The following is a 25,983-nucleotide window of genomic DNA, read 5'->3' on the forward strand; positions in this document are numbered from 1 at the left end:
GAGACACACCGGAAACTCGGAGGTGCGCGTGCGCACTCGGGGTGGTGAAGGCCCGCCATTGTTCCTTCTCAGCTCCCCGAAGACTTATTTCGGGTCAAGGGCTGCTCTGCATTTAACTCCCCGCTCAAATCGCTGCTCCTGAAACTTCTCATTTCCCCAAAAGCTTGTAGGTATGTGTATTTAGTTGGTTAGTTTTGTGGTATGACTTTTAAATACGGACGGTTTTACTCATCCGCATTTATGGGGTACAATGTGATGCGTTGATGCATATATTCAATGTGTGATTCTCTGGAAGTTTTTAGATTCTGGCGAGCTAGCACGGAGGGTCGTCCTTTGATTAATGCTGCTTTCGCTGACCTTGATGAACTCTCGCTTTAACCCTCTTCAGACAGCAGGGTTTTAGTAGAATATACTTTGGTTCTGATCTTCTTTGCAGACTAGCTTTGGGTCTAATCTTGGTTCTGGCTTCAGCTCTGCTTGGCTAGTTAACCATGAACACAAATCAACTGATTTAAAAATTTAAAAAGGTTTCTTTATTGGGCAGGTGTTGTTTTGCAGTGGGTTAAGCTGACTCTGGGGATGCCCGCAAGCCACATCAGAGTCCCTAGTACAAGTCCCGGCTACTCCTCCTGGAGTCAGGTTTTCTGCTAACGCACCTGGGAGGAAGAAGATGATGGCCCAAGTGCTTGAGTCCCTGCCACACACCTGGGAGCCCCAGATGGAGTTCCTGGCTCCTGGCTCTGGACTGGCCCAGCTTTGGATGTTGCCAGTGTTTGAGGAGTGAACCAGCAGATGGAAGATAGAGCTCTCCCTTCCTACCATGCCATCTTTCAAACAAATAAATAAATCTTTAAAAAACTTATTTATTTGAGAAGAAGAGAGAGAAAGAGTAACAGGAACAGGGCTTCATTCCCAAATGCTCACAACCGCTGGGGGAACCAACACTGGGAGGTGGGAGTTCAATCCAGGTTTTCCACATGAGTTGCAGGAACCCAATTACCTGAGCCATCACTGAAGCAGAAGTCGAGAGCCCAAACCAGGTGTGGAGGCATTTTGAGGGGAATGTGGGCATCGTAAACAAAGCCTCATCCACCAGGCTAAACACCCACTCCTCAATACTTCTCATAGTCACCTGTAAAACTAGAGGATTGGAAGACAAGTCTTTGGGTCTTTCTCCTTATGAAAATGTATGACTCCAGGGAAAAATTTCTTCTACCACACCTCCAAAGGAAATAAATTGTTTCTGTTACAAGTGGCAGCTGTTATTCTAAAATCTTGAGCTGTCTATTGAATAGGAACTTTTAATGTGGATGGTTTAAATAATGGATAATTCTTTTTTAAAAAATATTTATTTACTTGAGAGGCAGAGTTACAGAGAGAGGGAGAGTCAGAGAGGTCTTCCGTCGTTGGTTCTTTCCCCAAATGGCCATAATGGCTGGAGCTGAGCTGATTTGGGACCAGGAGCCAGGAGCTTATTCCGGGACCAATTCTAGTCCCGGCTGCTCCATTTCGACCATTCCCTGCTCATGCACAAGGGAAAGCAGTGGAAGATAGCCCAAGACCCTGGGCCCATACCGACCACGAGGGAGACTGGAAAGACGCTCCTGGCTCCTGGCTTCAGCCTGACTCAACTCCAGTCATTGAGGCCATCTGGGGAGTGAACTAGTGGATGGAAGAGCTCTCTCTGTTTTTCTTTCTCTTTGTGACTTTGCCTTTCAAATAAAATAAATCTTCAAAAAAAAATTAGGGGGAAAAGTAGAGTTCTCACCTAACAGAGTAGGGGAAAAGTTAGAGTTCTTAATTAACAGCACTTAAAATAATAATTCCAAATAGTTTAAAAATTTCAATATTAAAGACAAAACATTATATGGCCTGGTGCTGTGATGCAGTGGGTTAACACCCTGGCCTGAAACGCTGACATCCCTGTGGGGAGCAACTCGGACTAGACTAAGTTACTGGAATTAAGACTTATTCTATGCATCTGCTCTCCCACAATATGGTGCTGAGAAGGGAGAATCAGCTTCTACACAGCTGCCTCCAGTTCAACCAATAAACTGTAGGACCTGCTCCTGATTGGAGGAGAGCAGCGTACTCGGCGTGTGGGTAGCAGAGTTGGGATTGGTGGAAGAGAACTATAAAGGAGGAGAGAGACAACATGCACGAGGAACATCTAAGAGGAACATCTATCTGAAGGAACACCTGAGCAGCCCCCGAGAGAGCCGGCCGGCGGTGTGCCGCTCCCCCGCGGAAGTGGGGAAAGTGGCAGGGGGAACCGCCCTTCCACGGAGGTGGAAGGGTCGGTAGCCAACCCGGGAAGAACCAGCAGCAAACCCGGGGAGGGCCGAGCAGACGAAAGAACAGCGCAGGGTCCTGTGTCGTTCCTCCACGAAGAGGGGGAGCGACATAATGGTGCCGTGACTCGGATATGAAGCCTAGGCAGGGTTTAGTGTCGTTCCTCCACGAAGAGGGGGAGCGACACATCCCATATGAGCACCCGTTCAAGTCCCAGCTGCTCCTCTTCTGATCCAGCTCTCTGCTATGGCCTGAGAAAGCACTAGAAGATGGCCCAAGTCCTTGGGCCCCTGCACCCACGTGGGAGACCTGGAAGAAGCTCCTGGCTCCTGGCTTCGGATCTGCGCAGCTCCGGCTGTTGCAGCCATCTGGGGAGTGAACCAGTGGATGGAAGACCTCTCTGTCTCTACCTCTCTCTATAACTGTCTTTCAAATAAATAAAATATTTAATAAAACACATAAAAAAACAGGTAAAATTATATAATTTTAGAATGAGGAATACCTTTCTAAGCATGATTTCCGTAGTTAAGAAACACTAAGATAACAATATGTTGGTCTCTTGAAGCTTCTATTATGTCTAAACCATTTACTACTTGTAGTTATGAAAATCTGAAAAAGCAGTTTGTAGCATGAATTAACAAAGGGTTAATCATTTTTAGTTATGAAGAACTCTCAGAAATCAAAGAAAAGTTCAAATAGATTTGAAACACAGTCAGCCAAATTACACACAAAAAAAGAAGTGCAAATGTCCAATAAAGATATTTTACCTGTGTAGTCATAAATGAAATGCCAATTAAAGTAAAAGATGACAATACCTTTAACCTATAACACTGGAAATGTTTAAAAAGTATTATAATAACTAGTGTTGATGTGGGTGTGAGGTAAAAGGCACTTTGACACACTTTAAAGGAATGTCAGTTGATGCCCACTTTCAGGAGAGAAATTGGGCATATTGATACAGAATTTTTAAATGTACATACTCACATTTCAAGGTTCCCATCTAAGAATTTATCCTAAGGAAATCACAAAATGCCTGTACCAGCATGTTCTTTGGTGTGTCCTTTATCATAAGAACACACTGGCAAAGCTAAATATTTGTCAAAGGGGAATGGAGAGCTATGCAATAATTTAAAAGATGGACAAAGATGTTCTCCACATGTTAATTGAAATAAAAAAATTAAGCAATGGAACACCAGCTTGATTATATATTTTTTCTGTGTGCTTGTATAAGAATCTGAACATCAAATATGACTATCATCTCTGGATGTTTTGTATAGTAGGCAATCTTGACTTTCTTATTTATGTTCATTTGTATCTTATTAAAAATGATAAGCATATATCATTTTTACTATTATAAGAAATAATAAAATTGTAGCCAGCCACCCTTCCAAAACTCATAAAAATGATCTCTAGAGATGAAAAGAAAACAACTGTAGATGAGTAATGCAAATAGTTCCATGACAGTGTTTGTTGCCATGGTAAAGAGAACCCAGGAGTTATGTCCAAGACCGAGCTACGATGCTTGTCAAATGTCCCAGCCAGATTTGCTTCCTCTCTTGCAGATGGAAAGCTGAATTTTCCATTGAACTTCTCACAAGTTGCCACTTCACCAGGGGGTTCCAGCAACAATATTTAGAACAAGATCTGTCATGGAAATAGTCTTTGATTTCCATTTTCCACAGAGAAATGATGTCCAAGGCAGAAGTAGACATGCCTCAGAAATAATGCAGATTTGGTTCCAGATCATTTGCAATGAAGCAAATACCTCAGTCAAGCAAGTCACATGGATTTTTTGGTTTCCCAGTGCCTATAAAAGTAATGTTTACATGATACCATAGTCCATTTAGTTCACAATAGTATTATGTCTAAAAAGCAGTGTACATACCTTAGCTGAAAAATATTTCACAGCTAAAATGTGCCAATGACCATCTGAGCCTGCTGTAAGTTGTAATCTTTTTGCTGGTCAAGGTCTCGCTCCAATATTGATAGTTGCTGACTGACCAGGGTGGTGGTTGCTGAAGTCTGAGGAAGCTGGGACAATTTCTTTTTTTTTTTTTTAAGATTTTATTTATTTATTTGAGAGGTAGAGTTACAGACAGTGAGAGGAGAGACAGAGAGAGAGGTCTTCCATCTGCTGGTTCACTCCCCAAATGACTGCAATGGCTGAAGCTGGGCCAATCTGAAGTTAGGAGCCAGGAGCCGAAGCCAGGAGTCTCTTCCAGGTCTCCCACGCGGGTGCAGGGGCCCAAGCGCTTCTACTGCTTTCCCAGGCCACAGCAGAGAGCTAGATCAGAAAAGGAGCAGCCAGGACTAGAACCAGCATTCAAATGGGATGCCAGCATTGCAGGCAGATTAACCTACTGCGCCACGGTGCTGGTTGACAATTTCTTAAAATAAGACAACAAGGGGAGTAGCATTGTGGTGTAGCAGGTAAAGCCACCCCCTGAGGCACTGGCATTCCATATGGGCACCAGTTTGAGACCTGGCTGCTCCACTTCCAATCCAGCTCCCTGTTAGTGCACCTGGGAGAGCAGTGGAGTATGGCCCAAGTCACTGGGCTCCTGTACCCACTCAAGAGATCCAGAAGAAGCTCCTGGCTCCTGGCTTTGGACCAGCCCAGCTCTGGCTATTGCAGGCATATGGGAAGTGAATCAGTGGATAGAAGATTCTCTCTCTCTCTCTCTCTCTTTCCCTCTCTCTATCTGTAAATTGTCTTTAGATAAATGAAAGATTCCTTTGTAGCAATGATGCTGTCTCCTAGCATTTCACCCACAGTGTGACTTCTTTGCAAATTGGAGTTAAATCTCTCAAATCCTGACACTGCTTTATTAACCAAGTGTATATAACAATGTCAGTCCTTTAAGTTTCCCAGCAATGTTGACAGCTTCCCCACCAGGAGTAGGTTCCGTCTCAAGACCTCTTTGCTCATCCATAAGAAGCAACTCCTCATCTGTTAAAGATGAGACAACAGTAATTCATTCCCATCTTCAGGCTCCACCCCTCATTATAGCTCTCTTGCTATTTCCACCACATCTGCAGTTACTTCCTCTACTCTTGGCCTTGAACTCTCCAAGTCATCCATGAGGGTTGGAATTGACTCCTTCTGAACAGTTAATGTGGCTAATATGACCTGTGTCTGCGATCCATGCACGTTCTTACTGGCACCTAGAATGGTGAATTCTTTCCAGAAGGTTTTCAGGGTTTGCCCAGATCCATCAGAGGATCTATGGCAGCAGCAGTCTTACAAAATGTATTTCTTAAGTGATTAAGACTTGAAGGTCTAAACTACTCCATGATTTATGGGCTGCAAAATGAGCATTGTACTGTCAAAATTAATCTCGTTGTACATCTTCATCAGAGTTCTCAGGTTACCAGGTGCATTGTTAATGAACAGTGATGTTTGGAAAAGATTTTTTTTTTCTTCCTGAGCAGTAGTCTCAACAGTGGGCTTAAAATAGTCACTAAACTGTGTTGTAAGTAGACGAGCTGTCATCCAGTCTTTGTTGTTCCATTTATAGAGGCAGGTCAAGTAGATTTAATCTAATTCTTAAGGGCTCTCGGATTTTCTGAATGGCAAATGAGCATTAGGCTCAACTTAAAGTCACCAGCTGCATTAGCCACTAGCAAGAGAGTCAGCCTGTCCTTTTGACACTTTGAAGTCTGCATTTGACTTCTTTCTGGTTAGGAAAATTCTACATGGTGTCTCCTTCCTGTAGAAGGCTGCTTTGTCTGTATTGAAAATCTGCTGGTTATGGAAGCCATGTTTGTCCATGATCTCAGCCAGAGCTTTTAGATAACTTGCTGTAGCCCCTACATCAGTACTTGCTGTTGCACCTTGCATTTTCGGGTTTTGGAAACTGCTTCTTCTCTTAAACCTATGAGTCAACCTCTGCTAGCTTCCAGATTTTCTTCTGCAGCTTCCTCACTTCTCTCAGCCTTCCTAGAATTAAAGAGAACGAGAACCTTGCTCTGGGGTAGGTTTTGGCTTAAGGGAATGTTGTAGATGGTTTGTTCTTCTATCCAGATCACTAAAATTTTCTCCATATCAGTAATAAGGCCATTTTGCTTTCTTATTATTTGTGTGTTCCCTAGTGTAGCACTTCTCATTTCTCTCAAGAATTTTTACTTTGCATTCACACCTTGGCTAACTGGCACAAGACAGCTAACTTTCAACCTCTTTCCACTATTTGGCATGCCTTCCTCGCTAAGCTTAATCATATCTAGCTTTTGAGTTAAAATGAAAGATGTGGGACTCTTACTTTCACTTGAACACTTGTAGGACACAGTAGGGTTATTAATTGGCCTAATTTCAATATTGTTGTGTTGCAAGGAGTGGGAAGGCCTGAGAGGGAGAGGGGTAGGAAGTGGCCAGTGAATGGAGCAGTCAAAACACACACATTCATAGATTAAGGTAACTGTTTTTGTTTTTTAAGATTTATTTATTTATTTGAAAGGCAGACAGAGAGGGAAAGACAGAGGCAGAGAGGGAGAAGTCTTCCATCCTCTAGTTCACTCCCCAAATGGCCACCATGACCAGAGCTGGGCTGATCTGAAGCCAGGAGCCAGGAGCTTCATCTGGGTCTTCATGTGGGTTCAGAGCTCCAAGCCTTTGGGCCCTCCTCCACTGTTATCCTAGGCACATTAGCAGGAAACTAGATCAGAAGTGCAGCAGCCGAGACTTGAACCAGCATCCATGTGGGATGCCAGCACTGCAGGCGGAAGTTTAACCTGCTGCGCCACAGTGCTGGTCTCAAGTTCACCATCTTACATGGATGTGGTTTGTGATGCTCCAAAACAATTACAGTAGTAACACCAAGGTTACCTGATCATAGATCCCCATAGCAGATATCACAATAAGGAAAAGCTGGGAAATACCATAACAGTTACCAAAATGTGACCCAAAGACATGAAGCAAGCCCATGCTCCTGGAAAAATGGCGTGCGTGGGCTCGCTTAGCACAGGGTTGCCACAACCCTTCAATTTGGGGGAAAAATTAAAAAGCTGTATCTGAGCAGAAGGCATTGTGGCTTAGCAGGCTAAGCTGCTGCTTGGGGTGCACACACCCTAGATCAGAGCTGTGGTTTGAGTCCTGGCTCCTGTGCTTCTGATCCAGCTCCCACAAGCAGTGGATGATGGCTCAAGCACTTGAGTTCCTGCCACCTTGTGGGAGACCTGAATGGAGTTCCCAGCTCTTGGCATTGGCCTAACTCAGCCCTGGCTGTTATGGCTATTTGGGAAGTGAACCAGTACATGGAAGATGTCTCTCTCTCTCTCTCTCTCTCTCTCTCTCTCTCTCTCTCTACCTCCCTGCCTTTAGAATAAATAAATATTTTTTAAAATGCGATATCTAAGAAGTGCAATAAAGCAAAAGTGCGGTTAAACAAGGTATGATTGGGGGCCGGTGCCGTGGTTCCCTTAGTTAATCCTCTGCCTGTGGCGCAGGCATCCCATATAGGCACCGGATTCTGTCCTGGTTGCTCCTCTTCTAGTCCAGCTCTCTGCTGTGGCCCGGGAGTGCAGTGGAGGATGGCCCAAGTGCTTGGGCCCTGCACCCCATGGGAGACCAGGAGAAGCACTTGGCTCCTGGCTTCGGATCAGTGCAGCGCCGGCCATAGCGGCCATTTGGGGAGTGAACCAACGGAAGGAAGACCTTTCTCTCCGTCTGTCTCTCTCACTGTCTAACTCTATCTGTCAAATAAAAATTTAAAAAAAATTAAAAAAACAAGGTATGATTGTATGAGAGTATTTCAACAAGCCTATGGAGAATGGAATTAAAATGTGTTATTTTCAGCTAGAAAAATGTATAAATCGATGCATATGAGATAGCTTCAAAATGTTCATGGGAAGTGACTAGTATGAAAAAATTATGCATGGATTCTAATTTTTTCACACCACAATAAAATGATCTTTCAATTCCATTTCTCTAGGAATGCCTTGTCTGTCTCATTCTATCCACTCCACCACCAGGCTTCTCTCCCCCCTTGCATCCTCTGCTTTCCCCCTCTCTCTCCTTTTTCTCTTTTTCTTCTCCCTTCCTCTTGCCTCCTCACTCTCTCTGACACTTCCTGAGAGCTGGTGAGAGGCCAAGCTCTGTGCAAGGCCCTGAAGGCAGCTTCAGAATCACGGGGAGCACTGGAGTGAGAGTCTCCTCTGGCTCCCTGCAGGTGATGGTGACTCCACGGCCAAATGGCAACTCCAGGGTTCTGACGTTTACTTACTAACTAACGCAGTACTGGAATTGACAGTGTTATGATGATTTTAAATATTCAGTATTCAGAACATTTAAAGCATCATGAGATAACACGTGCACTTCTTTTCAAAAGCAGACATTCACAGCACACAATACAAACCTGTTTCAAAACATGAAGCCAATGTGTATATTTATAAAGATATAAATATTAACTATACGATATACAACTAGGTGTTAGCAGGCAATATTGCATTAAAAATAAGCTCTCATAAAATGAGTTTGATTAAATTTAAATAAATTATCATTGAAATATCATGGTAATATTATTTTACTTATTAAAATGTTTTTGGGAGACAGTGAAAGAGAAAGAGAGAAAATAGCAATCCTACTTTCCTGCAACAGCCAGGGCTGGGCTGAGACGAAGCCAGGGGCCAGGGGCTCAATCCAGGTCTCCCTATGGGTGGCAGGAACCCAGTCATTTGAGCCGTCACCACTACCTCCCAGAGTCCGCATTGGCGGGAAGCTGGAGTCAGCAGCTGCAAGCAGAGTCAGGTGCAGGCACTCCAAAGTGGAGGTGGACACTTAAACTGCTGAGCTAAATGCCTGCTCCTAGTATTATGTGATGTTTTTTAATAGAGTATAATTTTTAAAAAACGAAGTGCTTTGGGATAACTTTTGACCTAGTGGTTAAGATACTTTTTAAGATGCCCGAATCCCATATCAGTGTCTAGGTTCAATTCTCAGTTTAGGCTCCTGACGCTATGGAGCCTGGCAAATAACTGTGATAGCTCAAGTGCTTGAGTTCCTGTCACCCAAGTGAGAGGCCTGGAATGAATTCCTGGCTCCCAGTTTCAGTTCCTCAGAACGCTGTGGGCACTTGGGGAGCAAACCAGTGAATGGGAACTCTCTGCGTCTCTCAGAAAAATAAATAAAAATGTAAAAGCAAAGTGTTTCAACACTGCCGTTGCTGAATTACTGGCACACTTTTATGCACGTTTTCCAAGCTCTTGAAAAGGACTCTCTGGAACTCTGGTCTAGTAGGAGTGAGGAGACACCATAGATGAAATTATTTCTCTCTGATTCATTCACCTCCAGATTTTATTCTTGTTTTATAACCGCCAAGTTCTGAGACTCGCAGGAGTTGAGTGTGTGTGTGTGTGTGTGTGTGTGTACACATGTGCATGTTGTATGGTATGCAGAGGATGTAGTATGAATACGTGGTGTATATGAGAGAGTTTAAAAAAGTATACAGATTTTTTCCCACATGTTGTAAAAAAAAAAAACTGCAAGAACTTAAAGTTTTTTTGCATCAAAATCAAGTTTTTTTAAACTCCATTTTTAAGCTCCGTTTCCCATGGTATTTTTGTATTTATTTGAGAGGCAGAGTTACAGAGAGAGAGAGAGAGAGAGAGAGAGGCAGAGACAGAGACAGAGACAGGTCTTCCATCTGCTGGTTCACTTCCCAAATGGCTGCAATGGCTGGAACTGGGCCAATGCAAAGCCAAGGTCCAGGAGCTTCAGGAGAAGGGTCTCCCACATGGGTGCAGGGCCCAAGCACGTGGGCCATCTTCTACTGCTTTTCCAGGCTGTAAGCAGAGAGCTGGATCAGAAGAGGAGCAGCCGGGACATGAATTGGCACCCATGTGGGATGCCAGCGCCACAGGCAGAGGCTTAACCTGCTATGCCACCTCCCATGAACTTTTTAGGTCCCCTCTTTATGTGTGTGTAAAGCAGGTGTGAGGTCTACGTGCATGGGTCTGCATGTGGTGTGGGTATGGAGCATGTGTGATTTATGTGCATGTGTGGGATATGCTGAGGATCTGTGTATGTAGCATGTGTGGTGAGTGTGGGTGGATAATCACATGTGGCTAGGTACACGGGTGAGGTATGTGGTACATATGTACATGGTATATGTGATGTGTGGGGGTCATGGGGGAACTAGCAGAGACTGGCCAGGTTCTCTAACCTACAGATTGACTGTGAGTGTAGACCTTTGTCTCATAGCCTCAAGCTGACTGCCATCAGAAGGTGTGTTCAGTGCTTTTTTTTTTTTGTTTGACAGGCAGAGTGGACAGTGACAGAGAGAGACAGAGAGAAAGGTCTTCCTTCTGTTGGTTCGCCCTCCAATGGCTGCTGTGGCCGGCGCGCTGCGCACCGCACTGATCCGAAGCCAGGAGCCAGGTACTTATCCTGGTCTCCCATGGGGTGCAGGGCCCAAGCACTTGGGCCATCCTCCACTGCACTCCCGGGCCACAGCAGAGAGCTGGCCTGGAAGAGGGGCAACCGGGACAGAATCTGGCGCCCAACCAAGACTAGAACCCGGTGTGCCGGCACCGAAGGCAGAGGATTAGCCTATTGAGTGCGACAATGGCCTCGATGCTTTCTTGACTCCAGCAGGGAGAAATGGCCATGTAACTGATAGGCATATGAGAGGCCCCAGGATTAATAATGTCAGCCTCCTTGTCTTGCCTGCATCTGCCACGCAAGGGGAGGCCTGGACATTTGTGTTCCTAGAAGAAGCCCCAAGGGACTTCCAGAGATCCACAGCTGGAAGGTCCCAGAGAGTGTCCAGCTGGTGCTGGTCAACCTGAGGACTTCGGATTTTAGTGAGTGGTCAGATATGTTTCCGGGTTACAAAGAGCTTTTTTGATGTATAGAATAGGAAATGGCATTCATTCCAAGAGAAACCTTAGTATAGACTGTTGGAACTTTCATTTCAATTCTGTGTGCACCCATGTGTGTGTGTGTGTGCATGTGTGTGTTGCTATGAGGTAGGATGAACTTGTCAGCATTAGTTGTAGTCCTTTACATTTTTATTTTGCAGCTAGAAAACAGAGGGTACCTAAGGTAAAATGGTCTGCCTTCCAAGGTCACAGCAAATTAGTGACGGGACAGCGTCTTTCCGTTACAGCACTGGTGCTAACAGCCAAGGGTGAGTCACAAGGAGCGGCCACACTAATGGCTTCTCTCTTCCCTCAGTGGAAAATCACACTTTCAGTCTTTTTTGGAAATATTCTGCTTCTCAAAATATTCAAGTGCCCTGCAGTTGCCAGCGGATAGAGCTGAGCGAGTTGACGGAAGTTAAAGTGCCCCCTCCAACTTTGAGGATGCTAGGGTTCTGTGATTTGTTTAAGGGGACCAAAGACAGTGGGAAATGTGATTCAGCTGTGGCCCGTGGGGAGAACCATTTTTATCTGGAACCAAGGATCCCCCCTTATCACTATGGCCCTGGGGCAAGTCACCATTTCCCCACTGTCTGGGGGCTCTCCCTATTGCACAGCTACTCTGTGGGAATCCAGTGTGCCCCTGGGTGTGAGGTGCCTGGGAAAGCAGCAGAGAGGGGCGTGAGCTGCTGTTGGTGACCTCCCATGGTACCAGTCTGGTCTTTGCGTCCCCTCTGGGAGCATCCTTACAGGGCCAGGTATGGAGGCCCAGGACCAACCTGAGCATGCTAAATGTACCTCCACAAGGAGACTGAATGTGCTTTTTACCCTGTGGGAAGCATGTTGATCATTTACTAGATACTGAAAGGACCTTCAGGCTATAAATATGCAATGATAGGATTCTCCAAGGAACCTTAAAATCTTAACGGAAACCTTGAACTGGGGGAAACATCATGCCCTGACCTGGTTAGTCCCGTGCCTGGCCACGTAGTCAGACCTGTGTAGTCAGAATTCCCTGCCCGCCTCGCCAGTATCCCAGCCACTGTCTGTCCCTTCCAGAGCCCAGACTCACTGGCCGCCTCTTGGAATGTTCCATGCTTCATCTTCGGCTTTGCACGTGCTGTTCAGGGCCTAGAAGGCTGTTCCCTTAAATACACCTGCTCAGCCTTCAGAGCTCAGCTCAGCCGTTTCTTTTCAGCGGCCGAGTTCAGGCCCCGTGGCGAGCTCCCATAGCACCACAAACCTTGACTTGAGGAGTTTCAGCTATAATTTTAGATTCATGTGTGGGTTGTTGAGAGTGTTTGATTTGTGGTCACCTTCTCAACTAGACAATAAGCTTCTCGAGGACAGGGAAGTCTGCCTTCCGCTGTGTCTGTCCCCAGCACCAAGGATGGCATCTAGCACATAATTGGAAGCCATATGCTGAGAAATGAATGAATAAGATCTGTGGCTCTGCAGATATTTCCTGCCCACACATGACTACACAGTAGAGTCTGAAAAAATCAACAGGGTGGTTCACGAACAAGGTATTTTAATGTCTTTTATTATTATTATTATTTGACAGGTAGAGTTATAGACAGAGAGAGAGAAAGGTCTTTCTTCTGTTGGTTCACCCCCCAAATGGCCGCTACGGCCAGCGCTGTGCTGATCCGAAGCCAGGAGCCAGGTGCTTCTCCTGGTCTCCCATGCGGGTGCAGGCACCCAACACTTGGGCCATCCTCCACTGCCCTCCCGGGCCACAGCAGAGAGCTGGACTAGAAGAGGAGCAACCGGGACTAGAATCCGGTACCCATATGGGATGCCGGCACCCCAGGCGGAGGATTAACCAAGTGAGCCATGGCGCCGGTCCCTTTAATGTCTTAAATATGACCAGAGATGATGCTACAAAACAAAGTCAGCCTCTTCCTAAACCTCTCCACTGCAAGAAGCTACTCTACTCTCAACAGATCTAGTTTCCATTTTTCTTTGTAAAATTTGGCTATGTATGGGGCTGGCGCTGTGGCACAGTGGGCTAAGCCTCTGCCTGTGGTGCCAGCATCTCCTATGGGTGCCAGTTCGAGTCCTGGCTGCTCCGCTTCTGATCCAGCTCTCTGCCAATGGCCTCAGAATGCAGTGGAAGATGGCCCAAGTGCTTGGGCCCCTGCACCCGCGTGGAAGACCTGGAAGAAGCTTCTGGCTCCTGGATTTGGATCAGTCCAGCTCCAGCCATTATTGCCATTTAGGGAGTGAACCAGTGGATAAAAGACCTTTCTCTTTGTCTCTCCCCCTCTCTGTGACTCTACCTCTTAAATAAACAATATATTTTTTAACAATTAGCTATTTTAGTTTATTTGAAAGGCAGAGAGAGAGGGAGAGAATGTCACATCTCCTAGTTCACTCCTCAGATGCTTCCAACACCCAGGGCCATGGACAGCCAGCAACAGTCTTTGATTTTTCTGAATAACCATGTTAGATGCTATGAGTCCTTCTTGCTGCCCTTTGCCCCTCAGTAGCCAAGGAGGGAAGGAATGGGAGAGGCCCCTTGTTTACCACCTCCTTTGTGTGTGTGTGTTCCACTTACTGCAAACACTGGAGATTCAAAGCCTGTTGGCCGAGGTCTGATAGGCGTCCCCTGTGGCGTGGAGAGGTTGTGCATCTATCCAGTAAGGAAAACTTAGACACCCGCCTATGGAATGCTTCACAAAGAACATTTGGGTACCATTTCACAAATTATCCCTGCTTGTGTTACCTATTTTAACCCCCTGACACTTTGGTGAGAAAGTTAACATCTTCGGAATTTTATACACAGTGAAACGCCAAGGCTAAGCTACTTGTCCAAGGTCACACTGCAGATGTTTCAGAGAGCAGGACTCCAGCGTGGCTGTTTCAGCTTCACTGTTTTGTGTTAGTAGATAACAGCCCTTTGGGGGCTCCTGTCTCACAGGCTTCATACGCATCATTATTATCCTTCAGGTTTTATGACACTTTTCCAAGTATGCTGCATCACCTTATGGATAAAATTACTTCTGAGGTAGGTGAAGCAAGTATTCATGTCACTTTCACAGGTAAATAAGCGACTCCCTGTGTTAAACAGCACTTCTAGGGGCTGGCACTTTGGCTCAGGGGGTTAAAGCCCAGGCCTGCACCGCCAGCATCACATATGGGTGCCGGTTCCAGTCCCGGCTGCTCCACTTTCCCAGCTAATGCACCTGGGAAAGCAGTGGAGCATGGCCCAACTCCTTGGGCCCCTGCACCAACATGGGAGACCCAAAAGAAGCTCCTGGCTCCTGGCTTCAGCCTGGCCCAGCCTTGGTCATTGGGGCCATTTGGAGTGAACCAGACCTCTCTCTCAGTCTCTACTTTTCTCTGTAGCTCTGCCTTTCACAATAAGTAAAATAAATATTTTTAAGAACCCAAAAAATAAACACACATCTAATTAGTACAATGGCTTGGGACACATTTGAGTTCTCACTCTCCATGTGACCCCCCCATGGTAGAACGGCTCCTGGCCAGTACCCAAGTCTCAGTCCCCCAAACCCATGACTGTGTGGCCTTATATCCATGAAAAAGGTCTTTACAGCTACAATTAATTTATAAACCCTGAGATAGGGAGATTATCCTGAATTACTTGTGCGGACCCAAAGTGATTACAAGGCTCAGAGTTAGAAAATGAGGTAAGATGATGGAAGCACAGGTCAGAGACAACCTGATGGATTGACTTGGAGATGGACGACTGGCAGCTTTTTTGTGTTCTTCTTTTTCTTAAGATTTTATTTTATTTGACAGAGTTACAGACAGTGAGAGGGAGAGACAGAGACAAAGGTCTTCTGTCTGCTAGCTTACTCTTCAAAGGGCCACAACAGCTGGAGCTGAACTGATCCAAAGCCAGGAGCCAGAAGCTTCTTCCTGGTCTCCCATGCAGGTGCATTTAAGCCATCTTCCACTGCTTTTCCAGGCCATAGCAGAGAGCTGAATCAGAAGTGGAACAGCCAAGACTCGAACTGGCATCCATATGGGATGCCAGTGCCACAGGAGGGGGATTAACCCACTGCACCACAGCGTTGGCCCCAGGCTGACAACTTTGAGGATAGAGAAGGTCCCACAAGCCTAGGTGGCCTCTGGAGGCAGGGACAGGTGAAGAAGCAGACTTCCCTACGGCCTCCATGTGCAGCCCTCCAACACCTTGATGTCAGGGTTTCTGACCTACAGCACCACCAAGGAACAGATTTGTGCTGGCTTAAGCTCCTACGTCGTGCTCATTTGTTGTAGCGGTGCTAGGATGCTAATACTCCATTCCTGGCAACGATTGGTCTCAGCAAGTGAGGAGAAAATCAGACTACTTCTGGCGTACCCAAGACCCAGGCCTAGGAATCTGAGAGGGGACAGCAGGCTGCAAGCCTCTGCCATCCCAGGGAGATGCCTACTCCCACTCAGGTCTTCCGTTGGCCTCCTAGGACACTGGGATATTGCAGACTCACCGCCCGCTGTGACCTCCTCCGTCCATTTCTCCTTCCTGGCACTGCAGGTGGACTCACTAGAAGCCCTGGCACTCCCTGCTTCCTCTGCTTGGAAGTTCTCTCCCCGTGGAACCCCCCTCCCCCACGGCATTGACCTGACCACCTCCCCCAAGCGCCCCCTACCGACCATTCTCTCCTGTGTCAATGACTTCTGTTGTCTCTGGAACACCTGGGGCTTTCTGAGACCACCTTCTGTGGTGTGCACTCATACTGTCTGTATACCTCCCTAAAATGCACCCTCCACTGACATGGATGTGGGTGTGTTCATTGCAGTCCAGGCTCCTGACTGAGCAGCCGTGGTCCGTGGGGGTGGGATGGCAGGGTGAGGGGGTGGGAGGAAGGAAGAGAGAGTTTCTCCCAATGTTGGCCTCTTTAATGAGGTGCAGGGTGGTGGCCAGCGTCCAAAAATCCCCACCTTTAGATTCTGGATGAAGCAGGTACATCCCAGAAAGGGGCCGTTTTGATGGACAGGTAGAAGGATGGCATTACATCGTGGGTTTGCAGGGCCTTCCAGCTCACACAGACCTAAACCAGCGGCCGAGTTACAGCACATCACCACGAGGATGGTCTAGCTCACGGCTCCCCAGGGCCTGGGCGTGTCAGTCAGCCATTTAAGAAGCACTGGCTGAATGTGCGCACAGACTGAGGGCGGCCTCAGAACAGACACACCTGGCCTTGTCTAGCCCTCCAGGCCTCCAGCAAACCTTCAGGGTCTTTTCTCTGCAGGATTCCTGGCTGCCTTCAGTTTGTTACTGAGAAAGAGCGAAGCTACCCTGAGGGCCAGCCTCTAGGCTGGCACTCACATCCAGGCCCTGGCATGTTCCTCTGGTGCAGAAGTATGTCCCTAGAACACCAGCATCAGACAAGGCCGCCACGCGGGACCGAGATGCAGCCAAACAAAAGATTACGCCAGAGCCATGTCTGGAGCCAGACAAAAATAAGAACGCCGTCCAAACCACAGGAACATCCAAAGAGGTCCCTTCCCCGGCTCTTCTGAGAGACTTCTGTTTCTTTATTAATTATGGGTTTGGTCTCATTTTATTCCTTCTGCCTTCTAAGTAGGAATCATTAGGATGTCCAGTTTTGTGAGGGGCTGTAAAAAAAAAAAAGTTCATGGAAAATTAAAGAAGTTCATTTTGCTGCAAAAAAAATCTGAAATCCATGCATTTGTGGGGTCTTTCAAAAGTGTGAAAAATGCACATTTTGAACAAACTACGAATTTCAGAATTGTTTCTGCACCAAAGTAAACGTCTTTTATCTCCATTTTCCATGAAATTTTTTTGTTTTTTTGTTTATTTTCATTTTATTTGAGAGGGAAACAGAGAGAGAGAGAGAGAGAGAGAGAACTTGCATCTGTTGATCTACTCCCAAAATGACCACAACAGGCAGTGCGGGACCAGGCCGAAGCCAGGAGTTCAGAACGCAAGGCAGATCTCCCGAGTAGTGGCAGGGGTCTAAGTACTTGAGCCATCATCTGCTGCTCCTGAAGGTACACATTAGCAGGAAGCTGGAAACCGTGCTGAGCCAGGGTTCAAACCAGACACTCCAATAGGGAATGCAGGCATCCCGGGTGACATCTTAACCCCTGCACCAAATGCCTACCTCCGTGAACTTCTTGGAGAATTATACCCATGTATTATTACTCCTGTTTCCTGATAATGGCCGACCCAGTGCAGCATCTCACTCCCTAGTGTCACCCAAGCACAGATCCCACAGTCACTTCTTGACCATATCCTGCTGCTGCTGAGAGCCCCAAGCTCCCCATGGGCCTGCAACTCCCTCGTTTCCCAACGCTGTCTGACCCCGGTGATCCTCCTGTCTCTGGCTCAGGGGTACTAACACGTGGCCCGGAAGCCAGGCCCAGCTTTTTAATGCCATCTTGGCGGGAGGCATTCTAGTTGAGTCAACTAGACGGCTAGAAAATCCTGAACCACTTTGCCAGTGAAACTATACTGGCTGCATGTTACCCAATCTGTCTCAGACAGGGGCTGGGGAATTCCCTGGGGGAGTTGCAGGGGCCCAGCAGGTGCAGCTACTGACTGCCTGGCTTGCCCCCAGGGGTGCCTCTGCCCCAAAGCACTGGCTGCTCCCTGCTGCTAATCTATCCCAGCCAATCTCCTCGTCCATCATTTCCCAGGCTTCTTGCATTCCACCCGGAACTCTCCTTCCGACCTGAATTAATCCCCTTGCTGATTTCTTCCACCACACAGCCTGCACCTCTGCCCCAGGTCTGTACCCCTGGGGCCAGTTGCACTCTGGCCTCTGGGCCTCCTTCCTCCTTTTAAAGCCCTGCCTGATGACTGACTCACATCCTCCCCAGAGTCTTCCTGGTGGAGCCAGTCGGCTGCCCATGCTGATAGCAGCTGCCTGGCTGTTGATGGGGTTGGGGAGCGTGAGATTGAGGCTTCTATCATTTATCTCCCCATCTAACCTACCCCTCCTGGGGCAGAGGCCACACCTGTGGGTGGTTTTTTTTTTTTTTTTTTATCACTTCCTCTCCAATACCTGGAACCTGAGTACAGAACAGTGAGTGCCTCCAATGGCCAACCAAAAGCCTGCTTTTCTGTGGGATTGTGGAGCAATCCCTGCTTCTCAGGCGGCCTCCCCACCCCTCCCCCAAGGGCAGCAACAGTACCTGCAGCTGTGAGGAAGGTGCCCAGGGGTCATCTTCAGAGGCCCTACTCTGAGCTTCATGGAGCGGCAACACTGATCCCAGAATATTTTTCTTTCTAGAACTGGACCCCTGTCAGTTTGCCTGCTCCATCTGACTGTTCCAGTACTGCAGGGCGAGGGCCACTGCGGTTAATCTCTGCTGTCCTCATCAACCACCCCAGGCGAACACCTGAGGGCTCCTTACTAAGCAGAGGTCAAGGCTACATCCGGCACTGGAGAAAGGGGGTGGGGGAGGGGAGGGGCACAAGGCTGGTCTGCCCCCTTAAATAGAAACAAGTAAATATGTAAATGCACAAATGCAGGGAACTGTCCAAGATAGGATGTTAAGTGAAAAAAAAAAAGTTGCAAAATAATATATACAAGCTTGCTTCAAAAAGTTTGTGAGATAATGGGATTAAAAGATGTTTATTTTGATACAAAACATTTTTGAAATACATACATATTAAGGAGCCTTCAAAAAGTTCATGGAAAATGTGTATGACACAAAAACTGTGCATGGATTTCAGTTTTTTTGCACTCAAAGAAGCTTTTTTTTTTTTTTTAAGATTTTATTTATTTGATAGTTACAGAGAGAGAGAGGTCTTTCATCTGCTGATTCACTCCCCAAGGGCCACAGCAGCCGGAGTTGAACTGATCTGAAGCCAGGAGCCAGGAGCTTCTTCCAGGTCTCCCCTGTGGGTGCAGGGCCCCAAGGACTTGGGCCATCTTCTACTGCTTTCCCAGGCGCATTACCTGGGAGCTGGATCAGAAGTGGAACAGCTGGGACTCAAACCAACACCCGTATGGGATGCCAGTGCTGTAGGCCGGGGCTTTAACCTGCTACACCACAGTGCTGGCCTTTTAATGTTATTTTTCTATGGAATTTCTGAGGTAGCCTGGTAGGTACCTCATGAACTCATTGTGATGATCCTATATATTTAATGTGGTTTCTACGGGTATAAAGCATTAAAAAAATATTTACCAAGCTGTTCTATAGTGGGGGTTATGAGAGGACCTGGGCCACTCAACCTTTCTGAATGGGTTCAATTATTTACAAAATTATATTGGTTATTTTGCTAACCAGTAAAACTCCTACTTAATTAAATGAGGCTCTAGGTCCAGTTCTTTAAATTTTTAATCTGTCATTTCCAAAGTGTTCTTTTCTTTCTCTTGGTGTTTCAAAACCCTTCAGGTTCTCACAGGGCTCATCTTGAGGCTGGCCTGGAGAAATCTGAGAGGGAAGGACCGTCTGAAGCCCGCAGGCACACAGTTCCCTGGGGAAATGAATGAGAGTGCCATTACTCAGGGGCAGGAGTGCACCCTTGCTGAGCGCCACTGAGTACAGGCCTGTGTGCTGGATCCTGGGGCCAAAGAGTTGCCAGGAAGGGGATTAGAATTTCAAGTTATTCGGCTGTCCCGGAACCACAGGCTTGCCCCAACATTGTAAGGTTGTGGTTGCAAATGTAGGTTAGGGAGTTAGCTCCCAGCACCACGTCCTGACAGCCTCAGGCCCTTATGGTAGCAGTGAGATGCAAAAAACAATAGCCAGAAATAACACAGGCTCAAGGAAGAGGAGTTGCTTTCCTTTCATTCAACCAAACAAGACTGGAGGCAGGCGGTCCAGGGCTGGTACTGCAGGCCGGGGCCATCATGGACCCGCTCTGCCCTTCTGCTGCCATCTGTACCTCATGGCTTCCCGTCTCAAGGTCACGGGCGGGAGTGCACTGGAGCCTTAGCGACCTGTCTGCTCCAGACAAGGAGCAGGAAGCGGGAAGGAGGGGAAACAGCAAGAAAAACCCCATGGGAGCAGCCTTTACCCTTTTAAAGCAGCCTCTGGGGAAGTCTAACCCAACAACTTCTGCTTCTACTCATGGGCCAAAGCTGCCTACTAAGGAGAACAGAGAATACAGACTTGGCGCTGGCTCCAGGGCCCCACCAGAGAAAGTCAATAAGTAAGAAGACAACCGTTCTGTGCGGTGGGCGTCCGGCTGCCCCCGCCCCACTGGGTGACACTGCCCACCTCACTGAGAGCTAGGATTTCGTGAACTCTCAGATCTTCCTGGGCCAAGTGAATCCTGATTTGCTGAGGGCTCTGAGGTGCATTTTTCATACCTAAATCCTAACACCCGGTGGGGGTTTATTGTCATTGTCATTGTTTCTGTTTACCGCACCCCCCCCCCCAGCCTTGTTCTCCTTTGCATCCAGAATATCAGCACGCAGTTTCCTCCTCCTCCTGTCTTTAAATCACATCCTGAACCAACTTGACTTCCAAATCCAAATCTCCCTCCAAGTGGAATTAATCCAAACACACCTACTGACCTGTGACGAGTCTCCTTCCGGCTGTAGTTTGCTCTGGCCCAGGACACAGCAGGAGAGAGCAGACAGGACAAGCTTCAGATGTCTGCTTTGTCCCTTATCTGTTGTGTGACTGCAGGAAAATTGCTTCACCTTTCTGGGTTCTTGTTCCTTCCCTGGGAAGTGGGAATAAGGTTAGAGACCATCAGCTCTCGGTGGAGGTTAGCACCCTGGGTCTTCCTGTTTGTGCTATAGCCTAACAGAGAGGAACTGGGACTATATGTTTGTGCTATAGCCTAACTAGCCCAGGCCAGTTCACAACAGCTAGCAATGCACAGGTGTGTGCTGCAGTGGTATCGATGCCTTGGGACATCCAATACCAGAGTGCCTGGGTTCGAGTCCCAGCTCCACATCTGATTCCAGCTCCCTGCCCAAGTGCACCCTGGGAAGGAACAGTGATGGCACACATCTCTCCCAAGTGCTAGACGCAGGTTGAGCTCCTGGCTCCTGGCATCAGCCTGGCTCAGCCTCAGCACTTGTGGGCATTAGGGAGTGAACCAGCAGAGGGAAGATCTTGTCTGTCTCTGTCTCTTTGCGTTTCAAATAACTTGTAAAATAAACAATTTTTTAAAGATGGCTAATGCTTTTCCAGTAATTATTATGTGCCCGTTGCTCATCCTCTCTTAGCCATCACAATAACCCTAAAGTTGGTGCTATTGTCATCACCCCATTCTACAGATGAGGATACTGAGGCTTCAGGAATCACCCAGCAGAGCCACAGAGCACATGCTTCTAACCGCCACACCACCATGCCGGCCGCGCTGCCCTCGGCAGTCTGCACTCTCTTCCGCTGTCCACTTGTGTCCACTCATGCCCCTGTAGAGGTGGGCTGGGAGGAGTCAGGTAGGGACACCCAAGGGGATGCTTTTCTGGGTTGAAAATCCCCACGGCACCAGGCAGGTGCCTGGGAAAACATCACGCACAGGCGGGTTTGGGAGCGTGAGGACAGCTGCGGCCGTTAGGAGAGGCAGCAGCCCGTGACAACCTCTGCCTTATAGCAAAGACCAGAGTTGGCATGGGAAAGGCTGCTGTGCACTGCACCAAGATAGTTCCCGCACCAAGTGACTCACCCCAGGCCGCCTTTATGTAGCAGTCTGTGCACTTACAATGACTTCACTTTTTAAAAATCCCATTTATATGGAACTAAACAGGGACTGTGTAGCCGTGTGAGAGACACCCCAACAACCCCACGATCCTATTACCAGGAACTTGCCACACACGCTGCCTGAACAGACCCTTCCCTTGGATTTTCTCTTCCAAATCTTCCTCTGCACAGTTATCACAATAGAAAGTAGTCGATTCCAGCTGCGCGAGGCGCTCCCACCAACCCTGCCATGTTTTTCCCAGCACTGGAAAAGTACAGAGTTTCTCTCCCGAGCATTTTAATACAGGCAGCGATCTGGGACGCAGCCAGGGCAGAATGCTAATGACATCACGGAACTCCGAGGCCAGGGAAGGAAGCCACGGCTGGGCTCTTGGAGTTGCCTCCCAGGGCTGGCCTTGGCCGCTGCCGGGCAAGCTGTCCCAAGGGACAGGAATTAATGATGTGCCTGTCTGACCAGGCTGCCAGCGAGGGGACGGAAAACATTGACAAGAAAGGGCAGAAATCAGAGAAGGGGGAGGAGGAGCGAGGGTGAGAACCCACAAACGAGGGAAACCTAACACTCTCCTTGCGTTTGGCTGAAATGTAAACCCATGCATGAGTGGGAAACAGAACCTATAGGAGGCCAGGGATTAGGAGCTACTCAAACGTCACCAGCCTCACTGAGAAAACTGGTTCCCAAGCCTTTTTGAATGTTTACGAGAGGCCGTCTGCAGGAAACCGGAGCCTGCTGCGAGTTGACATTTCAGCAAAGCCTGGCCTGGGAAAGCCCGTCCTGACTCGCGCCTATGGGCCGGAGTTCATGTTCACTGCTGGGACAAGTTGACATTTCCTTCTAAAGGAAAAATACGGCAGGGACCCAAGGCTGCTCAGGAGTCCCCTGCAAGTTCTCCTTCACAACCTGAACCAACCTGGGTCTTCTTTGTTCTTTCTTTCCTTTTTTTTTTTTTTTTTTTAAATAAGATTTATTAGAGAGGCAGAGATCTATCTGCTGATGCACTCCCTGAATGGTGGCAACAGCCAGAGCTGGGCCGATCTGAAGCTAGGAGCCAGGAGTTTCCTCCGGGTCTCCCACACGGGTGCAGGGACCCAAGCACTTGGAGCATCTGCTCTGCTTTCTCAGGCCATAGCAGGGAGCTGGATTGGAAGTGGAGCAGCTGGAATTCCAGCTGGCACCCAAATGGGATTAGGATGCCGGCACCGCAGGAGGAGGCTTAACCCACTACACCATGGCACCAGCCACCATCCTGGGTCTTCTAACAGACCCAAGTAGGGTGAAGCCAGGCAGGTACACAGATTTAAAGAGGCGCACCCTCTTAGGGCCGTGCAGGCGCAGAGTTGAATTCTGAGAGTGAGCGCCTTCTTAAATCTTGTGCCCTTGACACCTGCTCCACCTTTTGGGCCCTTATCTTTCTGTTCTGAAAATCCCCTCAATTCTAAGTTTCTTGGTTGGGGAAGAGGTATAGGCAATTTTCAAAGCTCCTCAGATGATTCTAATGTGTAGCTTGATGGAGAAACACTGCTTTAAATGAACAAGGGTTGGTGGCAAATTGAAGGGATGAATCCAACTGAATGCCAATACTCAATATTAATTTTGTCTTTTCTAGTCTGCACTAATTACAGGGGAAAATTACAATCTAATTCATTTTGGTTTAGTCTGTTCACTATATTAGAATACTTCAAAAAATTCATGTAAAATAGAATTAAAACTAAATTTATTTGGGGGGCTGACATTGTGGCCTAGTGGGTTAAGCCACTTCCGGTGAAGCCAGCATCCCACATTGCGGTGCCGGTTGGAGTCCCAGTTCCTCGGCTTCTGATACAGCTCCCTGTTAATGCCCCGGGAAAGCAGCAAAAGATGGCCCAAGTACCTGGCACTTTCCACCCATATGAGAAGCCCAGATGCAGTTCCAGGCTCCTAATTTCAGCCTGACTCAGCCCCAGCCTTTTTGGCCATTAGGGAGTGAGGCAGCAGATGGAAGATCTCTTTATCTCTGTTTCTGCCTCTCTCTGTGTGTCACTCAGCCCTTCAAGTAAATAAAATAAGCCTTTCTTTCCTTTTAAACAAAAATCAGGGCCGGCGCCGCGGCTCACTAGGCTAATCCTCCGCCTTGCGGCGCCGGTACACCGGGTTCTAGTCCCGGTCGGGGCGCCGGATTCTGTCCCGGTTGCCCCTCTTCCAGGCCAGCTCTCTGCTGTGGCCAGGGAGTGCAGTGGAGGATGGCCCAAGTGCTTGGGCCCTGCACCCCATAGGAGACCAGGAGAAGCACCTGGCTCCTGCCTTTGGATCAGTGCGGTGCGCCGGTCGCGGCAGCCATTGGAGGGTGAACCAATGGCAAAAGAAGACCTTTCTCTCTGTCTCTCTCACTGTCCACTCTGCCTATAAAAAAAAAAAATCAAGGGGCCAGTGCTGTGTGGTGGGCTAAGCCTCTGCCTCTGCCTACGGCACCAGCATCCCATATGGGTACCAGTTTGAGTCTCAGCTGATCCTCTTCCAATCCAGCTCTCTGCTAATGGCCTGGGATAGCAGTGGAGGATGGCCTAAGTAATTGGGCCCCTGCACCTATGTGGAAGACCTGGAAGAAGCTCCTGGCTCCTGGCTTCGGATCAGCCCAGCACTGACCATTGCAGCCATCTGTGGAGTGAGCCAGAGGATGGAAGACCTTTCTCTCTGTCTCTCCCTCTCTCTGTAACTCTGCCTCTCAAATAAATAAATAAAGCAAGTTTATTTTAGTGCAAAAACATGCAATCCATGGATAGTTTTTTTTTAAATAGTACACACTTTCCATGAACTTTTTGAAGATTCCTTATAATTCACAAAAGATTCTCTAGAGGATTGCCAGAAAAAATACAGGTTGCCTCGTTGAATTTGGATTCCAGATAAACAAATAACTTTTTAAGTCCTCTGAAGTTGAAATGAAACTGGGCATCCTGTATTTTTGCTCACTAACTCTGGTGACCCCAGTTCTATACGACATGTCCAAGCCTGTGGCATGATTGTGTGTATTACAGAACACAGTCGTGGTGGATGCAATATGTATTGTGTTAGGCAGAAATTGTGCGGGCCATTTAACCAGGGTTTTTGACTACAAAACTTCTTGGAGCCTTTGACATGCAAATGTGCAGTGAGTCCTCCAACTTTAACCCATAACTGGGTGGCAGCTTACAGAGCCAATGTTCCGGGAGACTCACCGTGGAAAGCACTCCGGCAGGGGCAAGGCGCTAAGGAAGGGCTGTAAAGAGGCAGGTGGCAAGGTCAGACCTGCAACTGAAGACAGAAGATCCTGCTCTAAAGAAAACTTCCAATTTCTTTCCTCTCTCTCTCTCTTTTTTTTAAAGACTTATTTGAAAGGCAGAGATACAAAGAGAATGAGAGAGAGAGAGAGAGAGATCTTCCATCTGCTGGTTCACCCTCCAAATGGCTGTGATGGCTGGGGCTGGGCCAGCCTGAAGCCAGGAGCCAGGAGTTTCTTCCAGATCTCCCATATGGATAGCAGGGGCCTAAGCACTTGGGCCATCTTTCACTGCTTTCCCAGGTTATAAGCAAGGAGCTGGATTGGAAGTGGAGCAGCTGAGACTCAAACCGGCGCCCATATGGGATGCCGGTGCTGCAGGTGGAAACTTAATCTGCTCTCTTTTTCAAAAGAGAGTGTTGCTGAATATAATTCACATACATACAAATTACTGATTTAAAGTGTACAATTAAACAGGTTTAGATATGCTACATTATTTTTAATAGTGGTAAATTTATGTAACATTTAGCTCCCCATTTTAAAATTCTTATTTATTTTATTTTTATTTATTTTAAAAGGTAGAGAGACATACTGACAGTGAGAGACAACAGAGAGATCTTCAATCCAGTGGTTCACTCCCCAAATGCCTGCACTAGCCAGGTTGGAGGCAGGCTCACACCAGGAGCCAGGAACTTCATCTGGGTCTGCCCCATGGGTGGCAGGGACCCAAGTACTTGAACTGTGACCTGCTGCCTCCCAGAGTGCACCTCAGCAAGAAACGGAGTTGGAATGGAGCTGAACTCAAGCCCAGGGTCTCTGATAGAGAATGTGGGCACCCCAAGTGGCATTGTGACCACGAGGCTAAACGCCTGCTCCCAAGTTTACCATTTTATCCACAGTTTATTTTAATTTTTTAAAATTTTGATGGACATGTAATAGTCACACATTTTTGCAGCGTACAGTGCCATGTCTCAAAACACATACACAATGTAAACCAATC

The 25,983-nt window shown here is 47.6% G+C and overlaps 2 long non-coding RNA genes across 3 annotated transcripts; one reads left to right on the forward strand and one right to left on the reverse strand.

The window, feature by feature from the left end:
* The first annotated feature begins 30 nt into the window (after nt 1–30).
* Nucleotides 31–16,737, forward strand: LOC103351648 (uncharacterized). 2 transcript variants are annotated; one of them, XR_016226762.1, is made up of 3 exons: nt 31–170; nt 11,307–11,414; nt 16,368–16,737. It is a non-coding gene; the product is annotated as an uncharacterized LOC103351648 (long non-coding RNA). The 2 variants fall into 2 exon arrangements; XR_016226761.1 differs by lacking the exons at nt 11,307–11,414; nt 16,368–16,737 and adding an exon at nt 545–862 and having other exon boundaries at nt 32–170.
* Nucleotides 16,738–18,707: 1,970 nt separating this feature from the next.
* On the reverse strand, nt 18,708–22,044 carry LOC149120062 (uncharacterized). The gene is made up of 3 exons (XR_016226763.1): nt 21,851–22,044; nt 20,613–20,764; nt 18,708–19,053 (listed from the first exon to the last, which is right to left on the reverse strand). It is a non-coding gene; the product is annotated as an uncharacterized LOC149120062 (long non-coding RNA).
* Between the last annotated feature and the right edge of the window lie 3,939 nt (nt 22,045–25,983).

The sequence above is a fragment of the Oryctolagus cuniculus genome, chromosome 20 (assembly GCF_051225735.1).
Source record: "Oryctolagus cuniculus isolate XC-2025 breed Fujian yellow rabbit chromosome 20, ASM5122573v1, whole genome shotgun sequence".
NCBI classification, from domain to species: domain Eukaryota; kingdom Metazoa; phylum Chordata; class Mammalia; order Lagomorpha; family Leporidae; genus Oryctolagus; species Oryctolagus cuniculus.